The sequence below is a fragment of the Labrus bergylta genome, chromosome 24, assembly GCF_963930695.1.
Source record: "Labrus bergylta chromosome 24, fLabBer1.1, whole genome shotgun sequence".
Taxonomy (NCBI): Eukaryota; Metazoa; Chordata; class Actinopteri; order Labriformes; family Labridae; genus Labrus; species Labrus bergylta.
Genome location: NC_089218.1, coordinates 3,572,819 through 3,594,429, shown reverse-complemented (window position 1 = coordinate 3,594,429; position 21,611 = coordinate 3,572,819).

Below are 21,611 nucleotides of genomic sequence, written 5' to 3'. Positions count from 1 at the left end.
CATTTAGGGATTGAGGCCAAGGCCAAGACCAAGACCAAGACTAAGACAGGTTGAGACCGAGACAGAGACCAGGACCACAGTGCTCTGAGACCAGATTCCTTGATTTGTGATCTTTTCCTCTTCTCAGTCGTCTGAGCTCTGAGAGCAGACGCTCAGCTGGAAACATGGGAACACAGTCGAACCTCTATCTCTGAATATGTCAAGGTCCTGACGGGACGAGGAGCTGATTGGTGGGTTCTGATAAAAGTCCAGTTGTCCGGCTGCAGGACGCTAAACCGGAGGGAGCTTCAATCCAAAACAGAGTGATAGCAGGAGAGATTCTCCGGCTCTTATTTTTACTCTCCGAGGGTTTGATGACATTCTCACCTGCGTTCACAGACACGGCTCGAGAAGAGAGTCGTTGTTTTTCAAATGAGCAAGTCATGAGGTCACTGTGCCCGCTGCCGAGCTGAAACAATAGAAACTGATGTTCTCTCTCTGTGTGTTTATGACAAACAGCTGCAAACAGGAACAAAAGCCTGCAGATGTTTAGCTCCGTGCTTCACATATTCTGGATCCATCTTTTTCAGAAGCCTTAGGGGTCAAATCATCCAGCTTCTCCACCAAATAAACAAAACATTAAAGTAACTACTGGGGAAAATAAATAAAGGTTTGAGTGACGACGGCCTTCCTGTTCTTATTTACTGAAATCCATCAGACTGTTGTTGAGACATTTCACCACAAACATGTTGCTTTAAAAACTTCAGTGACAGTCTGTGAAAGATTTAACAATCTATGAGACAACTTTTAAAAAGACTCACTGAGCCTCTCAGAGTGTTGGTGTGTTTCTCCTTCTCCTTCCTCTGATATGAACTATAATATTTGTTTCCATTATTCTGGAGTCCTGGTTTCATTCTGCGCTGATTTATCCTTTATCCTTTTTATGATTGTGAAACACTCAAATTAGGAACATGCATGTTAGTCTCATGGGGCCGCACTGTTGACGTTTAATCCTCTCCAAAGCATCAACAAAGGTTAAAACGTTGTTGTTCAGGACTGAATGAGAGTAAAATGAACTTTGTTGGAGATGATTTTGTCTTCAGTTCTGACACTCGCTGTAATGTATATGTTGTTATAGTAAACACAGCGTTCAAGGTGTTGAGGAGGCTCTTTCATCCCTGCAGCTTTCATATCATATGTCACAAAGCTCGCTCTAAGCCGGAGCAGCGATAAGGTCAAACAGCAGCTTATCACGCTCTCCGTGACCTTTACACCGCGCGCACAAGGCCACCAATCAGAGCGCTCCGAGCCTCACCTCTCCCTCCGGGTCAGTGACTCGCCGGGGCGGGCTGCCGGCCAGACGTCGATGACATGTCGGAGGGAGCGGCGTGTTGCAGACGCTCCGGAGCTCGGCCTGTCATCATGTGCATCTATCTGAGAGGGGGGGACGAGAGGCCGCCGGCGCTCAAGTTCAAAGTGAGCCCGTGTGATTGTGATTCATCACCGGCGCGGCGTGGGAACAGACGGAAAAGATGAGTGGAGAGGAAAAACAAAGGAAACCTACTGACCTTTTACCACACACACACACACACACACACACACACACACACACACACACACACACACACACACACACACACACACACACACACACACACACACACACACACACACACACACACACACACACACACACACACACACACACACACACACACACACACACACACACACACACACAGTCCAAAGACTCATTCATAAACACCATCATCAACAACAATCTGGAGCGATATGCTAGTGCCTCCTACAGGCTGAAACGCTCATTACAGCCTTTAACGGTTCAACGCTCGTCCTCAGGGGAGCATGAATCTGCAGCACTCATTTTTATGATCTGACCCGACTTGATCCAAGCAGTGCCGGGCCAAAGAGAAGAGACTCATGAGGAGTTAATGGAGAGCGTTCAGGTAGATGAGGTTCGTCTTGTCTGTTCTATGTTTGTCTGTCTGTGTTGGGGTCGTCCAATATGTCCCCTCTAAAGTCAGGAATGTGTTTCTTCTTGATCCTTATTACAATCTTTTCTCAGCTCTCAGACCTGCAGCCTCATTTCCTCGTCTTCCACACGGAGAGGAATTTCAGCTGCGGGCGCACGCAGACCATGCTGTGGAGCGTCGAGCAGCTGACGGCCGCCCGAGCTTTAGGCTGTACGAGGCTTTAATGAAAGTTGGGATGGGTGTCAGGTGGGGTTCAGAGGAAATGCCTTGATCTGCGAGGCCTGCGCTGCATTACGGGCCCGGCTCGGACGCATCTGGAGCCTGAAAGGGACGAGTATGAGAGCGCGCTCCAGCAGACGTCCAGATGGAGGGACGGCGCTCTCCTAGCACAAACATCTGTCTCCCTCTTTATTGGAGGACATTTTTCAGACGAGGATTCTTCTCTCCGGCTGGAATGTGAAGTCACTGAGACAGACGGAGAGCTGCTAACAGGACAGCTGCGGGGTCAAGAGTCTCCGATAAAGAGAAACCTTCTTTACTGAGGTGACGGCCCGGGCAGGACGCAGAGGTCCCTGTTTAAAATCTCTTTATATAGAGATGATGCAGGGAAGAGAGAAACAGGACATGAGAGCATGTGAGAGCATTTTGCAACTCTTCATGAGAATCAAACACTTCATTCTTCCTCTTTCTCATTTATCTCAGACTTCAGAAACTTTATCCGTCATGACTCATGACAGAGGGCTGAAAGAGGGGAACATTTTCAAACAGTGTAAGTCGTTTGCTTATCTTTTACGATCTGACCATTCTGTTATCTGAGCGAGGACACTTCTTCTCTGTTTGAGGTCCGTTTGTCTTCCGTTGCTCCTGTTAGATTTAAAGAAATGGGTTTATAAAATATCTGAAATGTTCTGACAGCAGCAGCAGCAGCGAGGTGATCAGCGCTCAGGTCGCTTCAGCAAAATAAAGAGGTGGACTATTTAACAACCCGAGCCCTGAGGAAACTTTCTTTCTGCAGCGAACATGAAACTGCTCTTCAGGAGAAGTTCAACAAAGAAGACGCTGCAGATTGAAAGTATGACAGCCTCAACACTCCACTTCTTCTGGGGGGGGGGGGGGTTAGAACTCTGACCAGCGCTGCGTTCTTCTTTCCTACTTTTGAACGTTTCATCTTTGGAGAGTAGATCTAAGAGCCTCAGGTTAGGCCCCGCCCACAAAGCCCTCTTACCTCTGCATTATTTTCCTGACATTCAGCTCCATGTGCCTCTAATTACTGTCGAGGATAATCCCACCTATACACACACCTGAAGCTGATATTCATCCTCCCACTTAAATATGATTAACTCCACACACACACACACACACACACACACACACTTCTCACGCTCCGTCTCCAGGCGTGTTACAGTGAACACAAAGACCGGAGACATCATCGATCTCACGGCGGTCGATCTGCGTCCAGCTGAACAAAGAGTTTGAAACTGAAACACGGCTGATCGGGGGCGGAGCAGGCGCCAGTCAGAGCGCCACAGGTGAGCCAGCGTGTACAGGTTCAGTGTCCTGCTGGAGGGCACACAGGACACGATGGATGAGCCCATACGTCATGTGACCGGTGACCTTTAGGGGGAGGAGGCGGAGACTGTTAAACTGAGAGGAAGCACCTGAGGCAGGTCGTTTTAAAGAAAGTTTCTTTTTGTAGTTTTTACTGATTTCTTCAATGCAGCTGAACAAACTGTCTCCGCTCTCTGGGTGTTTCAATCCTTTCCTTCAAGCATTTTCTGTTTCAAACAGAAGTGCTTCAGATCCACCCGGGTAGCACCCGTCTGAGGGCTAATTGTTAGCGATATGTAGCATTAATATTTTAACTTATCCGATTAAATATTCATCGACTTGTCCTAAAATGAGGAGCAACAAAAAGCTGAACATGAAGATGAACTCACTGTCGCCCTCCGCCCATCGCTCCACCTTCTCCTATTTCCTCTCCTCGTGTTTGTGAATCAGACCGGACCTCTGCAGGGTCACAGGGATATTTCCTTACACGCGTTGACCTTTGACCTTTCTGTTATTAGTCGTCGCCGTCGAGACGCTGACGTTTCTTTGGACGCATTTTAAATTCATCTGCGTAAAAAAAGTGTGAGCTAACAGCGTGAAATTAAAAGACAATATTGACTTCTGGCAGCTTCGTTTTGATCGACGTTTCTCCTCAATATTTAATGTGAGTGAAGAAAGTACACACACACACACACACACACACACACACACACACACACACACACACACACACACACACACACACACACACACACACACACACACACACACACACACACACACACACACACACACACACACACACACACACACACACACACACACACACACACACACACACACACAGCCCTCATCCTCCTGCTCAGTGATGGATGAGGCAGACGGCCATGCGATACACTCCCCCGACATGGGACAGCGGCCTGGGGTGACGGCTGCCACCCTCCCCTCCATCTCCAGAACAAACAACATCTCCACGGAGGTCAAACATCTGAAATATTCTCCGTCACAATTCAAAGTCATTTACTCCCAGACATGTTTGAAAAGTTACTCAGAACGCGAGAAGAACGTCAGAATATGTTTCCCTCATGTTTTAAATTAAAGTCTTTCTCTTCTCATGTCTCCTCTTCACTTTCAGATGGAACTTATTTCTATTGGAAACTTTCAGGATGCATTTGGAGTCAAGCTCAGAGCTGTGAGAAGAAATCAAGTTCAGAGTGCTCGCAGTCAAAATGAGCAGAGAGCAGCTGATTAGTGCCCCCTAGTGGCCGGAGCTGCTGCTGCTGCTGCTGCTGCTGCTGCTGCTGAACAAACATCTCTGTGATTTCGTGCACTCGTCCTCTTTGCGGAGGGCCGCGAGTGTCACGCTGAATTAGCCGAGCCGGGGCTTCACACCGTAACAAAAAGCTTGGGTCAACTTTAACTCTGCCTGCGTCCAAATCTCCTCTAACCTGCAGAACACTGGAAGCAGGCGAAGGACGTGAAGAAGAGTTTGTTCAGGTGAAAATATGTTGTGGCTTCAGAGCTGTTTGCTTTCTCTGCGGTGTGTCTCCATCACGCTCGCTGACGGAGCGGACTGAGGAAACAGAATCCTGGTATGCAGGGAACACCTGATCTGATACGCTTTTCACGCAAAGAACAGTAAACATGACACATCAGACACGATGTTCATCCTTTTTTATCTGGTTTTATCCGTCAGTGAATTCTAAATGCAGACTTCTCCTCCCTTCGTAAACAGTCATTCCTTCTCTTGAAAACAGGAAGTTAAGAAAACTAACCAAACAGCAGTTTTTACAAATCTCTCAGGACAGTCACAAGAGTTAGAGACGTCTTCCCGTGCACACATTCAGAACGTGCACGTGCAGAACGTCCTGCAGGTTGAAATAAATGTAAAAGTTTTGTACTGATTCTGAAACTCCTGATTCCAGTCCAGCTCGAGAGTTCCCCTCATCCCTCCCCGGCCCCTCATGTGTGGGCTCATCTCTCTGGAAAGAGGTGGGGGGACACCCGGAGTTTGTAAATCCACAGGCGGGTTTAGCTGTGGGGGCCTTGAGCATCCCAGAAACCCCCCCCCCCTCCCCCCTCCCCCCCCCCCCAACAAGTCACAAAGGCAGAACGGAAGCCGCCCTGCTGCTGCACATGGAGTGCTCTGCGACGCCGCAGCACAATGGATCCAGACCTGCCTTCATCCCCCTGAGCTCTAATCTCCCTCTCTCTCTCCCTCATTCACCGGGGCGAGTGACGGCCCACCATGCGGTACGGCGGCACAATGGTGCTAATAATATGTCAGTGTCCCCGCTCCCTCCGTCACACAGACCAGGTTTGAGTCCCTGACTAAATGTCGTCACACACACACACACACACACACACACACACACACACACACACACACACACACACACACACACACACACACACACACACACACACACACACACACACACACACACACACACACACACACACACACACACACACACACACACACACACACAGCGGGGGTCTTTCAGGAGATCAAATGAGTGACAACTCAATTTCTAATCGACGCTCCAGAGTCATGATTCATAACCTGTCATGTATAAAATGTTACAGTGAGGTAAAAAGACAGAGAAGAAACAGGAAGGGAGCCAAAGGCCGGACTCAAACCTGGGCCGTCCACTCGGAGGACCCTGGCCTCCGTACACTGGCTGCATGCACAAACCGCTAGACCTCTCAAACTCCTTTTAAAGCTTGAAAAGAGACGGCTCTTAGAAGAACTCTGAACACACGGGCTAAAGAGAAAACTGAAACTGTCTGCAGGAGTGAAGCGGGAGGAACAGGCCGCCACAGTTGCTGCTCTCACGCCGGCCTCATGTGATGAAGCTCAAGTCTCCGATGAGAACCGCTCGGGGCCGGTGGGACTGGTCAGATGTGACGGGACCTCCATGAGGGGGACCCCACTCTGCACTCTGACATTCATCTCCTCTCAGATCACTTGAGTGTGACTTTCCCTCGGCTCTGCCCAGCGTGGAGCCCGCCGCTCCTCCACCACGCCGCTGACATGCATTGTTGGCGTGTCACCGGGTTCTGGAGAGGGCCACGTGCGTCCAGTCGGCTGAGACAAGTGCTCCCATACATGATGTCAGACGTGAGAACGGACGCTCCCGTCTGCAGGCTTACACAGAGACTTATGGGAGAAGGGGCTCAGAGGCGGCGTCTTAACATTCTGACGCTCTCCTTCTGAACAGTTTGTGCAGGATGAGTGCTTCACAGTCTTTCTCAAGGACACTTGAGCAAGAAAAATAGTGAATGACTGAAGCGTCTGTGACCTCCTGAATGCTCAGTAATCTCTTAAACCCGCAGGCCGCCGTGCCGGGAGGTAGGAAAGTGGATTCAACACACACACCCTGCTCGCCATTTCACAAACGATGGTCACAAAACGTTGTGTTTGTGCATTCTTACTGGGATGAGGGTCGTCAAGAAAGCAGAATTTAAAACGACATATCTTACAGATCGCTGCTTTAGTATGTGGTTTGTCTGTGTTCTGATTCGCTCCTTGTGTTCCTGCTCCGGTCTGTTTGGTTTCTCAGAGTGCTCTAAGTCCGTGTGGGCGGGGCTTGGTGTATGACACGTTTAAAGAATAAACTACCACCATGTGAAATAGTTCAGAGAGTACGAAGATGGACTTTGAGTTGGTGTTGTTTTGTTTCCAGGGTCTTGAAATAACTCAGAAGCTCGCCGCTCTCAGAAAGACGGAAACATTGAAAGGCGCAGTACGTAGATTCCTCCACCAGGGGGCTCTCAATCAATACAATAACAGAAGACAAAAAGCCCTCTCAGTCTAACGACAGGCTGAGAGCTGGAGCTGAGGCGGGTTTTAAACCTCCTGACAAACCATTACACCGCGCCCACCTGTCAATCAGGTCAGCTACACGCCTTATTGTGAATAACTCTTATCCTTCATCAAATCAAAACTGATGAGTCATCAAAACATTCACCCCCCGTACAGTGTGTGTCCATGGAGACATGAGCTAATCACACCTGTTTGGTTTTTTGAACCAGGCTGTAAACATGTTCATCTCTGCTGTAAAAACAGACTTTTTAGAATGGGTGTGTATGTGACTTCCTGTGCTTCTGCAGCCAGCCTCTAGTGGACACTCGAGGAACTGCAGGATGTTGCTTCTCTACTTCATTTTCCAACCCTGAAGGTTGCTTCTTAGAAGGAACGTACTTCAAGCTACACATTAGTCAGTTAAAATGAGCAAACAGAGACCAGGTGATACAGTCTGAAGCTCACGCTTTGACACCGTGTCGTTCAGTTAAACCATATTTCCAAAGTGCAGAATGAAACTAAAGCTCAGACTTCAGCGCTCAGGGACAGGCCGGTTCTGAGAGACTGTTATGATGAACTCTGTGACTTTGTTTGTTTCAGACGGCCTCGTTGTCACAAAGCAAAAAGAATTTGTCGTCTGATAAACAGACGTGCTGGTGTGAAAGAATCGGTGTCATCAGTTAGTCAGACAGCGAGACGGGCAGAGACGCGGGGGGGGGGGGGGGGGGGGGGGGGGGGGTCTGTGTCCTACACATTGTCCACACACACACACACACACACACACACACACACAGGCTGATGGCTCCCTAAAAGACTGACAGATTTCTGTTGGCCCTCAGCCAGCAGACAAACACACACACTAACACACACACATTTACATAGGAGCTGCACCCTACACAGCATGGGAACTTCGGGGCTGCTGGTTTGGATGAATGGCGGACGGAGGCGGAGGGCAGATTGTCCGACTATTAGTGTCAAAGATTGGATTCAAAATCATGTCCCCCGCCAGCCGAAGGAGAAAGAAATACTCACATCAGTTATTTTTAATTGAGAAAGAGTGAAGTGTTCTCTGCAGAGCTGCAGCTCATGTAAACACCCTCTTTCACCCACACATCAGGAAATATCGCTCACAGATCGGAGCAGCAGACAATATGAACCAGAAATCAATTCTCCTCTCACACTGACACTGATGACAGCTCGTGTGGGAGAGCGTCAGGAAGTTAACTCCTTTATGTCCTTGATGAGGATCTGAAGGTCAGACTGAAACGAGACATCACACAGATCACGATGCATTCAGGGACTCCTGGTTAACTTAGAAAATAAGATACACCAAGAACATCTGTTACAGGTATTCTCAAACGAGTTTCAAACTAAAAATCATTTTAAGAACTGAATCTTTGAAGGCAGACACTTCCTGGTTTCGTCGTGTGCTCACCCCTCCCATGAGCAGAGGTGGGGGCTGCATATGCATCGGCTCGCCTATATTAAGGTCAATAAAGCCTCCCGGTCAGTCATAGCAAACACAGAGGAGACTCGAGGAGACTCGGCTCTAAATCAATTTACTTAAAAAACCTGAGGTCGGGGGGGTTAAGTAAGAGGTGACGGGAGAAGGGGGGGTTACATATCTGATTTAATACGCATCAGAGCGGGGGGAGGCGAGGGAGGGGGGGGGGGAGAGCGGATATTAAAGGTCTGAGGTCGTCCAGCATGTGTTTAGTGAGACTGAAGACTGACGCAGACGAGTCACAGCTGAGACGAGTCAGAACCAAACAAACCGTGAAGCATTTAGACGAGCTGCACAGGTACAGCAGGCCGCCAGGTACACGCTGAGGGGGGGGAGGGGGGGGGGGGGCTTTACCATGTGCCAACTGCACATCCCAGGAACATGGTGCATTATTATCTCACATCACATTCTGACTCTGGTCTCTGTTTTGATCTGTTTTATCTTCTCAAAAATGTAAAGTTTGGGGGTCAAATGGACAAAAAAAAACAACATAACAGACTGAGAAACAGCAGACACAGGTATTCTGGGAAATGTAGGAAAGAACACATCATCTCCATTAATGCACTAAAATAACACATGAAGATCTCAAACAATCCTTTGTGGGTGTTTTTAATGTGTGTGCAGCGTTCAGGTGCACGTCCTCGTCTCGTGTGTCTCTGTCTGCAGCCTCTCTGACGTACGCACACATAAACCCTAATCAGTCTGATTTGCAGTGTTCCCACAGCGCCCACAGATACGAACACAGTAACGTCTGTGGAAGTCATCAGGATCAGGTGGCACGACGGGGGAAAAGATTTCTCACGCAAGCGTTTTAAAAGATATTCTATATCAGGGGAGATTATTTCCATCTGGCCGCAGTGCTACAAGTGATAGCATCATTTTTTAACAGTTATGATTTCACTTCCGTGTTTTATTTTCATTTCATTTCACTCGTTTCATCGCTGTTCACTCGAGCTGGAGGCCACACTGATCCCGGCTGCGATCGGGCTGCAGGTGGTCACAAGCTTCTTCCAACAGAGGAAGAAAAAAAATGAGGCTGTTATTCAAGCTTTACCGCTCAGTCCACAGAAAACAGACAAATATGTCCTGATATACACCAGACAGGAACTCAAAGGACAGCTGCTTTAACACTTTATTTAAACTTCCACTAAAGAATTATTAGAAATGTTTAAATGTAAATATTTTAAAATGCTAATTTTCTACAATCAGACAATTCTATAATGAATTTATCGGATGCTTTTATCCAAAGAGGTGAACATCCACCTTGAATAAATCAGCTGATTTTAACTAATCACACGTGTGTGGATTATTTATATATTTAACTTTATGTTAATCATATATACATATATCTGGTAAAAAGTTACAGTGTTATATTCCAGCAGAGAAATGTTTAAGTTCAAGTTAAAGTACGTGTTAAGAAAGTGGTGCAGTTACACAGTTTGTCCACTAGAGGGTGGTTGTTTCCTCCAAATGTCTGCACAGATGCACAGAGCCAGAGGAAGTCAAATAATAAGATTAAATCAAAGTAAAATAAATGGTGACAGTTAAAAATGTGAATGTGTTTGTTTCTGTAAATGAGTGGAATATAATTAATTATAAAAAATAGAAATCTGATGGTTTAAACCGTCAGAAAACAAAAAACTTGGATCTCCTGGCCCAGATGGCCTACCGACCGATTTTTATAAACAAATCAGAACAAACTGATTCAACCATTGATGGAGATGCTTAAAGAAAGCCTAGAAAAGGAAAGACTACCACCAAGCCTAGGAATTGGCAACCATCAATGTATTTTCCCAAGATGTCTAAGGATTTTAAAATATTCTCTAAACTGGTAGCACTACGACTGGAGTGCGTGATGAACACACCTTATCCACGAAGACCAGACAGGATTATACAACAGCGACAGGGTGCAGACAATATCAGAAAGTTAATCCATATCATCGAACTTGCTAAATTGTTCAGAAGATCCTACATTCATTATCTCTACGGATGCACAAAAGGCATTTGACAGAATCGAGTGGGAATATCTTTTTCACACGCTGAAGCACATGAACTTTTGGTGAGGTTTTCATAAAATATATTAAAATCATGTATCACTCTCCCAAAGCCCAGGTTCTGACAAATGGAGTTATGTCCAAGCCATTTCAGCTGGGAAGGGGGACAAGACAGGGCCCTTGTCCCCAGAGACTCTAACATCAGAGACAGAATCATTGAGGACTGGAAACTTAAGGGAATTGAAGAGATCGGAGATCTGTGCCATCAAAATGTTTTCTCAGATTTTAAGTACCTCAGGGAAAAATTTGACATACCACCTAACAATTTTTACAAATACTTGCAAATAAGGAACTGGGTCAAAATGAAAACCCCCAGCTTCCCCTATATTGCAGAAACAAAGATAGAGAAAATGTTTAGGACTACCAGCACCCAGAAGGGCCTCATTTCTAAATTATACACAGTCTTAAATAACGAACAGAAAGATGATAGGATGATCCAACTCAAGAATAAATGGGGAAACGACATTCAGTATGAATACTCAATGCATGAATGACAGTCCCTAATCCAAAAGACTCAAAAAACCCCAACTAATACAAAACACAGATTAATCCAATTTAACATCTTTCATAGGATATATTACACACCACAGAGGTTCTATCAGTTCAGTCAGGAGACATCTCCCTGCTGCCCGAGGTGCAACAATCAAACATATGTTTTAGAATTGTGAAAGACTGAATGATTACTGGAACTTTCTATTTGACCAACTTTCCAAAAATATTTTTGAAAGCGCTGACCCCAAACCCCCGCATGGCTATTCTGGGTGATGCTACAGTGCTGATAAAACTTGACAAGCATGAAAAGAAACTTATTCTACTGGCTCTGACTGCAGCATAAAAATGCATTTTATGCCACTGGAAATCTGAAACCCCTCCCCCAATCAAGCAGTGGTGGTCAGAATTGCTATCGTATTGTACACCTGAGAAAATCATGTATTATGTGAAAGGACAACAAATGCAATTCCAAAAAGTTTGGGGTCGTGTTATAGATTATATCCCCATAATGGGGGATCAAGTAGAAGCCTAATTTGATTAATTTATCAACGTGTTACCATGATTATGTCTTTTGGTTTTATTTTTTTATTTTTATTTTTTCTTAATTGTTGTTGTTGTGTGAGAATGTTTTCTTTCTTTCTTTCTTTCTTTCTTTCATCATTAGCTCAGTATTTTTAGTATTATTACTATCATTCTTGTCTCTACATGAATTTGATGACATTTAGATGTTGCTCTGCACTGGGCTCGGGACAGGGGGGGGGATGTGAATGTCAGTACGGTGCTGTTGTAAGACGGGTTAAAGATATATGTTACTGCTGCTGGTACTGTCTTGCCTGCATGGTGTCTATTGTTTGGGGTAAAATGTATTAAAAGAAAATAATTGAAAAAAAGAAAACGAAAAACTTTGTGCCGGCTCGTGAATTCAAGTAAAAAAAAAAAAGAATTCAAATATTAATAAAAAAAATCATTTAAATAAAGAGATCGACTTCTGAGGTGGATTCTGCAAAGAGCTGCAGGAGTCTGTGTTTCGAGCCGTGCACGGTCAAGCTCTCTGTCTGTAAAGAGCTTTACTGAACAGCATGCAGTACACTCAAGCTGCCAGCAGGGGTCAGTGTTTCATTAGAAATTAACTCTGTGAGAACGGAGTCTTCTGCTCATACTTTAAAAAACTAAGAAACATTTTTTACGTGTATTTATTAAAGTTAAACACAAACTGTTTTCATGTTCAAACACTTTTTATAAAATTGATCCTGCTCAGCTCTGACTTTAACAGTTAACACTTTATTATTATTTCATTGTTCTTCATTTTCTGTTTGACTTTAGCTTTGGCTGTTTTCAGGTTTCCATTCTAATAAATAAAAATAATAACACATTTTATTTGTAAGAAACTTTACATTTGAAGGAAATCTCAAAGAGCTGCGATCGGAATAAAAAAATAAAAACAACAAATAAAGTCAAGGTTAATAATCTTCTGATCATGAGCCGGAAGTGTTTCCATCATTCAGCATCACATGTGGATGTTTTTACACTCGGATTATCGGACTTTTATCTTTTTTAATTTGTCTATTTTTTTTTTTTTTGATGTTCTGCATCTCTGCCCTCAGCTGAATCTTATTTATTTTATTTCAGGGACGGAGTGATCTCTCACTAACATGGCAGACACCTTCGGTAAATTAAAACAGAGTTACTCTCACATGTTGGGAAATGTTAAAATGTCATTCTGCATTAAAAGTGAAGGATCTGAACTCACAACAAATATTAGATTTATTTTTTAAAACGGGGTAAAAAGCATTTAATTCATCGCACAGCATGCTGGGAAAATCAGAAGAAGGCGCTGATCCTGTATTTAAATATATCTTTGAATAATTCTCATTTTATTTACATGATGATGTCACAAAGTGAGCTGCAGGTGTGTGACTCTAACATCACTTTAAAATCCTATACAGGCTGCAGGTAAGAGAGAGAGAGAGGTGCATTCAAGCAGAAATCACTTCAATCCTGATCAATAATTTGACGTTTTGGAGTTCTGTTTTTTGGGGGATCTGATTATTGATCACAGGCTGAGAGGAGGCTGAACAGACTGAAAGACAAACGTTATTTTAACACCTCAGCGGGGAGGAGGGGGGAGGGCAGAGAGAGAGAGAGAGAGAGAGAGAGAGAGAGAGAGAGAGAGGTAAAGAAGTGAAGGGGGTGGGAGCATGAAGAGTCTCGCGCTCCGCAGCATCCCGGTGTAAAAAGTTCCCGTTAGTTCACGTTAGTTCACGTGCTAAAATCTCCGGTCGGCGCTGTTTGAACTCCACTCCGCGATGCGTTCAAAGACACGCGGTGAACTTTCCGTCTCTCATTGCGAGGACTAACTTTTTCCCCCACTTCACGCGCTCGGCTCCGCGCGCCGTCCTGTAGATGGGATTTCACGTTAGGAGCGGATTTGTGCAGCTCGGGGGGGTTCCCGGTTCCTGTTTTCACCGCTGAGAGAAAAAATCTAAGTTTGACTTGAACAAGAGAGAAGAAGTGTTTTTATAAAAAAAAAAAAAAAAAAAAGGAAAGAGCGAGTGTGAGGAGGAGGAGGAGAGCTGCCCGGAAACATCTCATCCCGGGACCAGAGGAGGGACAGAGGGGTGAGTGTGAGACCGACAGAGAGCCATGTGCTCACCGGAGAACACTGAATGATCTGTATCTGTCTCCATGACGGCCTTTTACTCTCTCTCTCTCTCTCTCAGCTCTTCTCTCTTCTTTAAATCTTCTTTCATACTCAAACTTTCATCTGTATTTTTCTGTGGCTCCACGAGCATCACTTCATCACACTCTGGATCTTTTCGTGGGTGCACACGGTGTTTCGGGGCCTTTTGAATGCGTGGATCGACTTTATTATTTCATCGATTATTTCAGATTATTTGAGAGTTTTCGCTGAAGCTGGAATTCCAGGAATTTGCAACCTGATATTTAAAAATGCTCTGAGTAAAGAAGTCTGCACAGGGACGGATTGTAAAGACGTTTTTAAATTCAGAGGCCGTGTTCTGCTGATTTTAAACCTTCACTTTTATATCGTGAAGGCATCTGAAGGTGTTCTTAAAACAGTTTAAATTAACGATGAGAAAGTTTCTGTTTAATCTCTCTCTGTGCACACATCTTTAAATAAACTGCTCGTTGAGGATGTTCTGCAGCCAAAGGCCTCACAGATTTAAATCAAACTGTTTACTAAATCATTAAAGCAGTCAGATATATATTTAGATTATAAAACTGGACAAATATAGGAGTGTAAACACTAAAAAGCTGCAGGCTCTCTGGCCTCAGTGGATGTTTTTTTTTTTTTTTTTTAGCTCTGAATGGCCGGTTGCATTCATTTGCATCAGAAAAAAACTTTTAGTGCATTAGCTATTGTGCAAGATGAAGAGTTCCAGCAGTCAGGGAGCCGGAGGAGGGGCTGCAGAGATGAGAAGAAATAATGGGGCCCTTCACATTATTCACCATGACATGGGGGCTTCCCAAACCTGTGATGGGGATGTCACTTTCATCCTGCCCCGAGCCCGAGCGCCTTCCCTCGCTGCTGTCATTTCACACATCCCAGCCCCCCCCCCCCCCCCCTCCACACCACGGCCCGCTCGGCCCTCACCACTGATTGCTGCTCTGATTCTGGGTTGAATGACTGCAAAAACGCCGGGAAATGAAGGGAAGAAAAGAGGGTAAGGGGAGAGAGGAGTCGGGGCGTGCAGGGAGAGGAACATGTGAATGTGAAGTGAGTAAAAAAAGTCCCCGCTGTGAGGACTCAAAAGTCTCTTATTCCACAAAACAACAAGTCCACACCAATTACACCGCATGGCCCCAGGGCCGTTGTTCCTGTGGGTTTAGTGGAGAAAAGAAGCGTCCGAGGTTTAACACAAGCTGTGGGGGGGGGGGGGGGGGAACGTCCCACAGAAAGCTGCTCACACATCCATGACATGTGGGTAGAAGAGGACTGACGACTGATGACTTTAGAGTTTGTTTCAGCTTCTCTTAACTCTGTTTTTAAGATTTAAATAACACACGACATCTCCCTTCATTTGAAATAATACTCATATTATTTAAATATTTGTAATATTTAAATGAATATTTAAAGTCCAGTGTTGACCACAGCCAGTCATTTAATGTTGAAAATATCCACTAAAAAAACCCACAAATATTCAGATTTTTTTTTTGTTTATAACTTAAACCAGTCGATGGTTTAAAGACGATAAATCAATCATCAAAATATTTTTTAACAACCACTCCATGATTTCAGCAGCATGACAAACCCGGAGAGAGACTGACTAACAGAGCTCCTTTTAAAAAAACAAACTCTGAGAATATTGTTTGATTTTTTTTTTTTTTTTATCTTGAACCAAATCAGCTCGTTGAATCATTTGAATTGTTAATGAAGTCTGCAGCTTTCTTCTGTAAACCTGCAGTGAAGCTGTGTGGATGAATAATCCTCCGTGGAGAAATGAGTTCTTCAAATCATTCTGCAGTAAATGTTTTTTGGAGGGAGCTGCTGGAACATGAAGATTTTATTTTTTATTTTTAACTGAATTTTTCAAAATGTAACAACTGAAGAATGTGTCTTTAATTTCAAACCAGTGATGAGATAGTGAGAGGAATGTGAGCTGCAGCTTCAGAGAGAGAGCATCACTATTCCACACCGTGCTGCAGGAGTGTGTCGGGGTTCCTGTGTGTGTGTGTGTGTGTGTGTGTGTGTGTGTGGATTACAGCCGTTATGGTTAATGTGTTGAAGTGGATTACACTGTTTGCTTTTCTCACTGACCCCGCTAATCACCACAAACACGACCACGAGTCAAAACCAGCGCCACATTATTTATACTGCAATGTACAGCCGACACACACACACACACACACACACACACACACACACACTCGGAGCTCTACAAACATTGACTCTGTGAGAAACTTCCTGCGACAGAGGAAAGCATCTCTCGGGCAGCAGAAATTACTCATGATGAAAATGAGCTGTGTTTAATGCAACGCCATCACACACTCAGAGACATCAGAAATCAAAGGTCCGGGGCCCGCTGGGGGCCTGTAGTTCCTCCTCTTTGCTGTGTACCCCGAGCTCTCGGGGAGTGGGCTTTGATGGGTGTGTTAATTAACTCCTGAAGGGACGGACAGAGCGCCATGATCTTGCCTGACAGTGCCGAGTCGAGCAGGGGAGTCCGTGTGTGTGTGTCAGTGTGTGTGTGATTTTCAAGGGCGGATATGAAGGATGCCCCGCGCTGTGCGGAGAGACGCCCGCCGTGACATTTTGACACGCGCAGAAAAGGAATGATCCCAGATGAGTGGAGGACGCATCATGTTATCACAGAGCGCTGATCAGTGCGTGTGAAAGCTTTGCTGCGTTCAGAGGCTGACGTGTTGATGAAGAGCCTCGTCCTCGTCTGACGGGCGCTTAGAGAGAAGCTCTGAGACGCTGCCAAACTGCAGCAGCCTCAGACGAGCCACAAATGAAAACATGTTTCACCCCACATGCCAGGGCCATGTGGGATTCTTTAGTCCCTCCGCAGCCCAGTCCTCAATCAGACCTCTGGGTCAGGAAGAATCCGGCCGGCCTCCTGAGCCCCCCTGGAGGCCCCCCTGATTCTCCCTTCCTCTCTCCAGGAGGGGGGCAGACTTCATCCTGAGGCCCCTGCAGGTCTGTGACACAGAGAGAGCGTCTGGGCCTCTGCAGGTTCTAAACTGAGTCAGTGTTTGTTGGTGAAGCGTTCAGGTGACAGTAGAGTCCAAACCTCAGAGAACAAACACACTCGGCTCTGCAGACAGAGAGAAGCACTCTCACTCTCACTTAAACTACTGAAGACAGACGGATAGAGGGCCGTCAGACGGACCAGAACATTAAAATGAAGAAGTAGAACTTATGATAGCTGAAGGAGCAAATGCTCCAAAAATGTCCTGAAGTTAAAATAAAAAAATCCTGCTTGTAGAAGCTGAACAGTCGAAATCTGTTGAATTATTAGTCATGATTTATTCAGTCTTTAATCTGAGGATTTATAGAAATGTAAGATCTTTATTATCGGAGCACGATGCATTCACACACAGATCAGCTTTAGGTTAAATATCATTCACACGACGTCACACAAGAGAGCAGAACACGTGTGAACACCAGGCGTCGGACAAACAGGCCTTCTCTCTGTACATACATGAGAAGGTAATGTTTGAATGTCCCTGTAAGGAACAGATTGAACTGTGTTCACGTCATCGTGTCCACACCTGCAGGCGCACTCGGAGCACACACACACACACACACACACACACACACACGCAAAGTTCAACAGGGAGGGGGTTTACCTGCACGCTTCATTAATGTCATAATGTCATGATGATGTGGAGCAGATATCAGGTATGAACACTCATACAGTCATGGAGGGTGAAAGGTCAAGTAGGAGACAGTTAGAGTATGAAGAATTGAAAAGTGACTGGATGCAGCCGGCCAATAGGAGGAGGTCAGAATGAACACTACACACGGTCCCATCTGTGACATGAAGCTGAACAGTTCCCACCACTAAAGAGGAGGACGGGATCTTATTAGGTGAAGTCAGAGGAGGTTTGGAGTATGAATCAGGAGCATGAGTGTGTGTGTGTGAGAGAGAGAGAGAGAGAGAGAGAGAGAGAGAGAGAGAGAGAGAGAGAGAGAGAGAGGGGGGTGTAGGTCTCTGCTCAGGATGTTTCTGGCAGCATGTAGACTTTTCTTCCAGATTTAAGCGTTAAGTTCTTCTGGGGTTAAATCTGGAATCGGGTGTGATCGTATCTGAGAGTGTTTGAATACGAGTTGAGAAGACGGACTTACCGTAGGTGTTGACAAATTAAAGGCTCCGTCCAGGAAGTGTGGAGGAAGTGAGCTGTCCAAACTGAGGCTGTAAAACAGCGAGCGGCCGGGCTGAGGTGGGAACATTTGGCGGCGGGTCAGGGATCAAAGCGGCCCGGTCAAACCTCGGCGGTCAGTGCGGACTTCACGCCGTCAGGAGGCGGAGCTGTGGAGACAAACACATGGCAGGAATTCAAACTTTACTGTGTAATGTCTGAGTAGGAAAGATGTTCATGTGATGAGAAACAGGTTTCATTCATGTGAGGTGACTGGATATTAGAGGTAGAAACTCTCTGATCTGTTCCTGTTACTTTTTGTATCAGAAGAGACAGGAAATGTTGGGGGGGGGGGAGAGAGAGTGAGGGGACGGCATGCAGCAAAGGGCCGAGGTCGGAGCTGACTCCGACGAGGACTAACAGCCTCCGTACAAGGGGCGTGCTGCATAACTGCTCGACTCCCGGCACCCTGCAGTGTTTCACTTTTTCATCACACTAAGGTTTAAGGTTTAAATTTATGTCACAAAAAGTCACAAAATGTTTTCAAGAAGGGACATCTTCTAACTCATCGTTTTGTAGGGTGCAAATTAAATGCAGATAAAAAAATGTGACATTTGAGCAGCTGCAGAAAAAAAGACTGAAAAGTCCCGTGTAGAACAAACAGATTTATGAGCACGCTGATGCACGTCAGGTGAAAGAACAATGCAACAACGACTCAGAGAAATAGTGAGGACAGAAAAATGAAGCGGCGGTCGTTCTGCATTCTGAAAATTCTCACAGGAAGCATTAAGCTCCCTTCAGGCGATGCTCCTGCAAACTAAAAGAAAAATGGAGGTCAGGCAGTGCTGTGGGGTGAAGAAGCCGAGCCTGCAGCGGGGCCTCCACATCTGTTTGCTGTTGTGTTGAGCAGGAGGAGATCAGCAGCAGGATATTGAACATCCAGCAGGCTGAAAAACAAACCTCATCACTCGCTCTGGTTCCCTTCAGCTTCTGTCCTCAGCTTAAGGACAAATGGTTAAACTACGGTGTTAAGCCTCGGGGGGATAATGTTCCTCCTCCTTTAGTTTCCAGCTCTCTTGAAGTTAAGAGGAACAAGTGTGTGAAGTCGGTATAAATTCAAATGTCACGGTTAGCCTCTATTTGTTCATTCGCTGCTCGCACAATAAACAACCCCCCCTTCTGTCGAGGCTGTATTCTATTTAAGACTCGCCACCGAGCGACCTGAGCTTCTTTTACGGGATAGCTATTATTCAAAGGAGAATAGGTGTAGGGCCCGACCATAAATTCCAGCAAGTGGCCCTTGGAAAGGGGGAGCGGCGGCGAGGAATTGACTGCATGCTCTGTGATTTTACTCTGCTACGCCGTGACCTTTTGAGCGGAGACACACTCATTTGTTTGGTTGACAAGAGCTGCTCTAATAACTCAGGAGGACAGCGGCTGCTGGTAACATCCAGTGACGAGCCAAACTGTGCTCTCGTGGGCCGACCGCACCTCGAAGGCAGAGAGGCATTTGTTTTCCAGACGCAGGAAGTACCATCTTACTGCTGCGGGACGTTTGATTCCTCTGTGGGACTAATCTGAATCACGTGTGTCTCTGAGTGTGGCTTCATTTCCTGAGTGTCGCAGGTATCATTCAGGATGACTTACACTGTGAACTTCAGGGTGAACTCCACTTTTCTGCACAAACAGCCTCAGAGCAGCTCCTGCAAACCGGAAGAAAAAGTGTGATTTATGTAGTTCAAGTTAAAAGTCCTGACGATCCTGCAGGAGAAAAAAAAACGTCTTCATGTTCAAATGCATGTGAAAGCACAGAGGAGGTCACGAAACGTCAACATGATTTTAGTCACTCTGATACCGGTTGTGATGTCACAGCAACAGTTAGAAGTCACACCTTCTTATTTTGAGGTATTTCTCATCTCTAATGACCAAACAGATGCAGGATGCCAACATAAGTTTGCTGCAAATATTGATGCAAACTTTCCTCTCCTGTGTAACTCGTGTAACAGTTTTCATACCATCTGTAATCATGAGACGCTTCTTTAAACAAACAGCGAGTGTTTGCGTCTCTGACAGAGGAGTGAGAGCGTCTTCAGGAGAAGGAAATAATAAACTGACTCAACAATAGAGCTCAACATAATAAGTTGGGGGGGGGACAGGGGGGGTTTCTGTGGAGTTGTTTCTGCCTTTAAATCATTTTATTGTCAGGATCCATTCTACTCAAATGAACCATTGTTTGTCCTTTCAGAGCGAGCTCACAGTCAACAGTGGGAGGCGGTTAATTACACGGCTAACTGAGCTGTTGACATGCTAACGTGGTTGTTAGCTGCTCAGTTAGTGTGACATCATCACATTCATCTGCTCTTCTTCTACTTTCAGCCTCGTTTAAGAGCAACTTTGATTATGTGTGAAAACTAGCATCCTGCTAAAAGTTCATGTTGCACGCCCGTCTGTAGCTCATGCTAACACCAACGCTAACTTAAAAAGTTACACTGGAGATAAAAATAAACTTCCAGGTACATTTCTGTATTCATCCAGAATAGCATTCTGCGTTTAAAAGGCTACTTTACGCAGAGCTTCATGCTAAAAAAAAGCTGCTAGCCGTTAGCGCGTCGGCATCAGCAGGAAGCAGCTGCAGGAAAATATAAAAATGACGACATAATACGCTACAGTCTTCTCATTAATACGTTAGCCTGCTAGGTTAGCTACATGCTACAACAAACAGGAAAACAGCTACAACAACTTATCAAATTATACTCTGAAGGCGACTGGTAGCCTAAAAGGTATTTGTGTTTGAGAAGCAGCAATGCCGGTGGCCTAGTGGTTAGGTCGCGCCCCATTTACGGAGGCTGTAGTCCTCCAAGTGTGCGGCCCGGGTTCAAGTCCAGCCTGTCATTTCCCTCTCTCCTGATTTTTGAAAACATTTCAAATAACATCTGAAATATTTGAATGAAGTCACCTCGTCTTCTTACTGTGAACAACAGAACAACTTACTGTGAGCCTCCCAGAGAGGGGCGGGACCAGCGTGTTTTACAGTAATTCAAGTCATCTTTAAGTCTGCGGTGTGAACACCAATCAGAGCGCTGTTAATGTGTGAACAGCAAATGTTCAGGCTGACTAATAATGATTTAGGAGGACAGATCAGACGACTGCAAGCGTGAAAGACGGCCATTATGTTCCTCATATATCACCTTCACTAAAGCTTCTGTGTGTGTGTGTGTGTGTGTGTGTGTGTGTGTGTGTGGGGGGGGGGGGGGGGGGTGTGAGGGACTTCCCATGAGGCTTCACTCCTGGCCTCTCACACCTGTTGCACTGATTCATCTGCAGTAATAAAGCCAGCAGACCGAGCTGTCAGTCAAACCAGGTCACTGACCTGCAGCCTCATCAGAGTGTGTGACGTCACGTCAACACCA